The sequence below is a fragment of the Rattus norvegicus genome, chromosome 19, assembly GCF_021556685.1.
Source record: "Rattus norvegicus strain SHRSP/BbbUtx chromosome 19, alternate assembly SHRSP_T2T, whole genome shotgun sequence".
Classification (NCBI taxonomy): Eukaryota; Metazoa; Chordata; class Mammalia; order Rodentia; family Muridae; genus Rattus; species Rattus norvegicus.
This window is the reverse complement of record NC_141552.1, coordinates 34,135,289-34,143,040: the sequence shown is the minus strand read 5'-3', so window position 1 is coordinate 34,143,040 and position 7,752 is coordinate 34,135,289.

The following is a 7,752-nucleotide window of genomic DNA, read 5'->3' as shown; positions in this document are numbered from 1 at the left end:
CACTTACACTTTGGGGAATTTCCCAATCAATCTGAAAGCCTTTCTTTAGCATACATGTGTGCTTGTGTATACATGTTCTGTGTGTGCATGCGGAGGTCAGATGACAGGCTCGGGTATTTTCTCCAAAAACACTGCCCATGGATTTTAAAACAGCCACTTGACCTAGAGCTCACAAACTGGGTCAGGCTGGCTGGCGGGTGAGCACCTGGGATCTCCTTGAGTCTTTGTCCCCAGTGCTAAGATTACAATGTGTGACACCATGCCTGGCTTTTCCTAATGCAGGTTCTGGAGGCTGAGCTCAGTTCCTGTGCTTACAAGGCAAGTACCTGAAGCACTGAGTCATCTCCCCAGCCTCTAATCTGAAAGCTTATGTCCACACAAAACCTCCACGTAAGTGATTCCGGTATCAACTCAATTGCCCCTGCTGTAAGCAATCAGCATAGCCTGCAATGACTGAAGACAATAAAGTTCGTGTGTGTGATGAGAATATTGTTCTCCTTAAAAAACCCCATTAGGTTATGTGAATACATTTTTGTTTCAATCCCAGATGTGGGACACCGGGCTGCTTCAGACTGTCCACTGACCAACAGCTGACTACGATTGTCTCGTGCTCTAAGAGGGGCATGGCTTTGGCCAGCTACCGATAGTTTGTGTTTGGAATTCTGTAGACCCTTGAGAGGGTATAAATGTGAGAGCCCTAAGGTGGCCTGTGGCGGTGCCTGCTCCCCGTGATCTGGCTGGTTCCTGCTGCTGCATTTGCTGCTGCTTGATTTCTGGTTCTTGCATTGGCTGGATTGCTGGTTGAAGAGATCCTCTTGACAGCAGAGACTGGACTTACCCCCGTGGAACTTGATGCACCTAGTCAGCAGGAAGGAGTCTAAAGAGGTCTATACCCCCTTGCCCCTCTAACCTTCTTTTTCTCAGCTTGCAGAGGGAGGAATTAGGGTGGAACAGGGTTAGAAGGGCAGTAGATAATAGAACCCAATAAAATAGATAAAACCTGTACCAACAAGTGGTGCCCACATTAGGTGCTAAATATAGCAGGACTCTCTGGGCCTGCCAGAGGTTAAATACTGACAAGGAGACTTACTAACTTCTCTTATAGCTTAGGCTTTTAGCTTGGGCTACCTCCTGGCTAACTCAATCTTAATTAACCCAACTAGTCTAGCCCTACGACCTGCCACGTGGCTGGTTCTTTACCTCTCTGCACCAGTGCCGGTCTGTCCACCTCTGTACCCCGCTTGCAAATCTCCTGCTTCGCTTTCTTCTCCCAGAGACCCTTTGTCCAGAAGTACCTCACTCCCCTTCCTGCCAGACTATTGGCCTTCAGATCTTTATGAAACCAATCAGCAAGTAAGGAAAGTGAATGTTTACAAAAAGAAAACGGGATGTCGGGCCACAGGGACAATGCCAGAATCTGGCCAGTACTCAGTCCTTTGCCAGTACAGCAATGAACGATTGGCTCTACAGAGACACAATGTCCACAATGTGCCCCGACAGGTGCTTCCAATGTATATTAATGAAAATATGTGAGCTGGGCCACATGAGAGGATGCAAGGGAACCAACACAGACGGCCTGATCAAAGAAGCCAGTCTGAGAATGCTGCATGCCATAGAGTTCAGTCATACACCATTCTAGCATGATCTAGAGAGGTCAGTAATTGCTGGGGGCTCCAGGGAGGAGAGGAGGAATGAATATGTGAAGTGTAAGTTTTAGGACAATTAGATTTTTATGTATGGCATGATAATGGTGGAGGGGTGGAGTTATATAATTTTGAAAACTCATGGGAGGTTTCCGCATAGACAGCAACCTTTAAAATATGCAAATTTTTATATTAGGAGTGTAGGAAGATCCTGAACGAAAACTGTGACTCTCAGAGACTCTAAAGTGTGCTGTGAATGTCAGGTCTAACCTTGGCCAAGGGGTGGGAAGAAAAGACACAGAACTAAGTAACTGGAAACGGGCAGGAGCGCATCAGCGCCTGGGCGGATCAAGGGATTCCCTACATGGGCACAGCTCTGGAAGCACATGTGCTGTAATTGAACCATTAGGTAAATAGGTGATACGTGGTCAAAGCCGGTTTTCTTGTTGGAGTGGAAATTTACTGACAAGAGCTGAGGCTAGAACAGTCCCCATGGCGCTGGACTCAAGCTGGAGTTACCGTTTTCAGCTTTAATGAGGTAGAGGACCTATGTATATTTACTGGTGTGTGTGTGTGTGTGTGTGTGTGTGTGTGTGTGTGTGTGTGTGTGTGTGTGTGTGTATTTTATAGGTTTATAAGCACTTTTTTATTCTGCCAGCTAAGATGTCCCACAATCAATGACGCTTGATTTCTGTGTTAGCTTTTTATCACCACCACAAAATACCTGAGCTAAACTATTCATGAATAGAAGGGGTTTGTTCAACTCAGTTTTGGAGACGTGGCTGTGTCTGATGAAGGCCGTGAGGCAGCCAGCAGTGCATCTGGTAGATGGTGGAAGGCAGTGAAGAATAGCAGACACACCTCAAACCTGAAAGCAAAGAGAGGTGTTTGGACCCTCCATAGTCCCTTCTGAGGCATGTCCGCCAGTGGCCTGAAGACTTCACTTCCCCATGTCCCCTAATGGCCTGAAGACCGGTCACCATAGTGGTTTCCAATGTCATTATTCAATGAAAAGAACTAGTTCTCGGTAGAGAAATGGCTGAGTCTAAGATGGTCTTGGAAAATACTAAGTATGAACCTGTGGTATGTGTCCAAGGTTAAATAGCTCGAAAACTACACACCCATTGAAGGTGAGGTGTCAAGTCAACACAGCTGTGGACTGAAAAAGCCTCAGAGACTAGGCTGGAAACATTTTAAACAATGTATAAAGCTAGATCCACAAATTCATACAAAGACAATTGAATAAAGAGCTGTGGGAGCAGACTTGGGGCCCTTTCTCACACAAAAGCTTCCATCACTGATGTCGTCAACACTCATGGAGGGAAGACTGCTGCTCACTCCTTGTAGACAGGCTACATTTGATGCTCTGACAGAAACATGGGTAGCAGAAAGTGAAGATGATCTACCATGGGATGCTTGGTAAACACTCTGTTGTGCCGATAAATATTGACAGCAACAGCGATAAGCATAGATGCCTTTGCAACGGTAAGACAACATTTTAACTTCTGACGTCTTCCTAACCTAGTCACTAGCCCCAGTCCAGTAATGAGGAAAATACTGGACAAATCCCCAAGGGACATCCTATAGAACACTTGGCAGTTCTCAAAAGTACTAAGGCTGTCCTTAGTAACAAGGACAAGGTCCAAGAAACGCTGCACTTCTGAGGAGCCCAGAGAAACATGATGGTCAAATACATTATGGTGTCCTGGGTGGGATAACGGGGGGGGGGGGAGGCTCAGACTAAGCTAAAAGAAAGCCAGCTCTTTGATCATGATAAGTACACCACACCAGGGTAAGATGAGATTAAGTCTGGATCTGGACTGTTCCCCATGGGCTCCTGTTTTGGTTCCTGGGCAGCCAGCTTGTGGCACTATTTTGAAAGTAGACCCTTAGGGGCAGGACTTTGGGAAATGCCTGGCTCCTGCTTCCAGTTTGGCGAGCTCCCACCCACCCTGTAGGAGCTTTTGCCTCACGGTGAAGCCACCATGGACAGAAACACCCGGGTGGTCATGCCTTCCTGGATATGATGGACTGAAAGCTAAAACCTTCAGTCCTTCCCTGCTTTTAAGGGGCACTGGAGGAGTCTGTGCTATCTTTTCAATTCTCCTGCAAAGCTAAAACTTTTCTGAAAAGGAAAGGCTATTGGGAAGTCTCCTGCCTCTGCCAAGGTCTCATAGGGCTTTCATTCCCTTGATCTACCACAGCCTTTGCTGATTACACTAGCACCCAAGCCTCTCCCAGTCCCAACCTCCCACACTGAATTAAAACTGAAGTAGAATTACATGCAAGTGTTGTCAGAACCCTGGGATAGCCTGTTGCCTGACTGTTACCATTCCCAACCACACTGCTGTCTCAGTAAGAAAATGTCTCTAATGCATTGGCCTCTCTCTCTCTCTCTCTCTCTCTCTCTCTCTCTCTCTCTCTCTCTCTCTCTCTGTCTCCCTCTGTCTCTCTGTCTCTCTCTCTCTCTCTGTCTCTCTCTCTGTCTCTCTCTCTCTCTCTCTCTCTCTCTCTCTCTCATCCTGGCTGTGCCTGATCTTGCCCACTGCCCAGGGACTAGGACCCTTTCTGCATCCCTGGGTATCCAGCACTTGGCTAGAATCAAGAGCCTGGGTTTTCCTCTGGATTGCTGTCCCCCCTAAAGCAGCTAAACACTTCTATTTTTAAAGCCCTTGGCTTCTCTCTGTCTCACTCTGAAGGGTGCTCCAGGACTCAGCTCAGGATGAATGTTCCATCTCTCACATCCCCTGTCTCTCTTCTCCACTTTTATGCCATTGCCAATACTGTCTTTCCCCTGGTGCTCAGGGAAACTGAGCTCATAATTCTTCCCAGGAAGGCATTAGAAGGAGAGAGCTTAAGTTCAATCAAAGTGTCAGGCTTGAATTGTTTGTGTGTTTTGGTGTAGGTGAGCAGACCCCCTTCTGGGCCTCATAGCCTCTGCTCTTTCTCCTTCTGCCTGCATGGCGTTGCCTCTTCTGAAGTCCGACCTTTATTAGATGACAAAAGGATCAAATAAAATACACACAAGCACTCGCACGCATACAAACATGTACCATGCACACGCACACACACACACACACACACCACATATACACACACAGTCCCACACATCATACATACACTCAGACACATCATACACACACTCACACACACCACTCACACAGACACACCCAGACACATACATATACATAGACACACACACACCACACACTCAGACACACACACACATACTCAGACACATGCATACATACACACAGTCACACATATCACACACACACATAATCACACACATCATACATATACTCACACATATCATACACACTCACACACACACCACTCACACAGACACACCCAGACACATACATATACATAGTCACACACACATACACACACACACACACACACTACATACTCAGATACACATACACACACTCAGACACATACATACACACAGTCACACATATCACACACACACACCACCTTCGAAATCTTTACAACAGTAGGATCATACTCACCCAGAGATTCCCCTCATACGTATCATGTTCCCCCACAAGTTTGTTTCTGCTCAAGACCTACCATACCACTGCTGTGGCCCCAGCCTAATCCTCCAGCACAGATCCATCCTCTGGCCCTGGATGTCTATTAAACATCAAGTTGATGTCGACATAGGTATCTGAAAAGACCCTCAATGCCACCCCTTCCTGAGTGACCTCCAGTCCTTTTACCTCATTACCATTTCTCCCCCTTAGGCCAGTAGCCACCCATCCTACCACACAACCAGAAATGGTGGCGAAATCAGACCCCACACTTCCATACCTCTCCCTTGTCTTCCTGTCTTCATTCTTCACTCCACCCAAAGGATCAGCTGCATCTTCCGTGCTCCAGCCTCACCGTGGCTCGCTGCCTTAGCACATGTGCCTGTGTCCCTCTGCCTGCTGCTGCTGTCACAGCCTCGTGCCCTTCTGCATATTCCCATGCCTGCCTCCCAGCCCTTTCCCTTCTCTGAAGCGAACATGGCACCTGCCCTATGTAGACAGCCCAGGACCTCCCGCTTTCAGCCCTCTCCCAGAGCCCAGCACTCTTGGAATGAGTGCCGGCCACCTCACCTTGACCTCCCTCCCTACCCCACTGTAGACGGATTATCTCCCCTTTCTCAGTCTCTTGGTTTCAAGGTGATGGTCCCCAGTCTCGGAGTTTGAACACTCTCCCTTCTGGCTGGAATGCACCCCACCTTCACCAACCCTGGGAAGCTGATCTGTAATTTAAAGATCTGTTCCCATTAGAACCAAGGTTTCCAGAAAACAGAGAATATGTCTCCAGCAATTGTTTTCAGACTTACGTATTTATCTATTTTATATGTGTGTATTCTTCCCTTCATGAATTTATGTTCATTGCACAGCAGAAGCCTGAGGAAGCTACAAGAGGTTTTTGTCCCCTGGAACTGGAGTCACAGGTGGTTATGGACCATAATGTGGATGCTGGGAACTGGACCCATGGCCTCTGCAAGAGCCCTTAGATCAGCGGTTCTCAACCTCCCTAATGCTGCAACCCTTTGATGTAGTGCCTCATGTTGTGGTGACTCCCAGCCATAAAATTATTTCCATTGTTACCTCGGAACTGTAATTTTGCTACTGCTGTGAATTGTGATGTGATTATCTGTGTTTACTGATGGCTTTAGGAGTCACGACCCACAGGTTGAGAATCACTGTCTTAGATGATGAATTATCCTTCTAGCCCCTTCTACATATCCTAACAGGAGTTGTGCAGATCTGTGGGGACCACCAGAATAAGATTTACCTGTGAACCCAAGGCCAGGTCAGGGGCGGAGGTGGGGTGGGGGGAGATTAGCCAACCACACTGTGAACCAGTCCCTGGAACAGCATGTGGTTTAGAGCAGGAGCTCATGGGTTTTTACATGGATGCCAGAGCTTCCTGTCAACCCTAGGAGAAGTAGAAATTTCTGTTTGTGAATTGTTGTTTTTCTGGAAACTGTCTTATGGGAGGATGTTTTGATGGAGAGAGGTGAGAGGGTGCTGAGAACAGACACGTGGTCTTTCTCTGGAAGCTGCCTGGTGAAAGGGCACATGGTGTTTTGCTGGACCGGACACTCGAGAGGACATGTGATGTTTGGAAAGAGTGTAAGCATAACCCAACAGACAGTGGATGGTGCTCTGGCACTGGTTCACCTTAATTTCTTCTCCAATCTTTGCTTGTTGTAACTGCATAAAGAGAAATGCACCAAAACCTTCTGCTGGCATTCTAGCTCCTTCTGGCCATGTTGGCGGACTCCTGCTGATTGGCAGAGCCTCAGGGTTTCTTCTGGATTGAGCCGCTGCTGCTGATTCATGCTTGGTGTTTTACTAGTGGCTGGAACTGCAGACGATGAAGATTGGAATCACCCCACCCCCACCCCCAGAACTACTTCTAAACAGGTCCATGTCCCCCTTGTCCTATTAGCCTTCTTCCTCTCTGACCTTTGGTCGGTGGGCTCTAAGGGAGGTTGACACATTTAAGAACCCTTCTCAGAGAAGGTTTTGAAAAATATAAAGCTACCCTAAGGAGGTAAGTTTTTATTTCTCTGCTTCCTGCACAGCTCAGTGCTACCCTGCCATGAACCCAGATCATAAAACTACTTGTGTCAGAATTAGGATAGCTGCCTCCCAAGCCCACGCTGTTATTAGGTCACTTGTCCCTCCATTCTGATCCCGTTAGTCTGCACTGGGTGAGAGGCTTATCAGCCAGGAAGTCCCTGAGGCTCCCTTCCTGGGGCTAGACATTTACAAGTGGAGAGGGTAATAAACCACAGGGAAAAATAAGGAGTGGGAAGGGACTTGCAAAAATTCATTGAGAGTACATAATTCCTCCCTCCTTCCCTCCTTTTTTCCCTCCCTCCCTTCCTCACTTCCTCTGCCTCTCCATTCATTAGAATGAGTGTCTCTGTCTATTAATGAGTCACCACAGCCTTGCTAGTTGTCCCCATTTTCAGATGAGAAGATTGAGTCCCCGATCAAGCTATGAAGCACAACTCTTGCTGGAAGCTGCCAGCAGCTCAGAGAAACACCAAGCAGGATCCTAGCCAGGCTATACCCAAAGAGGTCCCTGTTTCCAG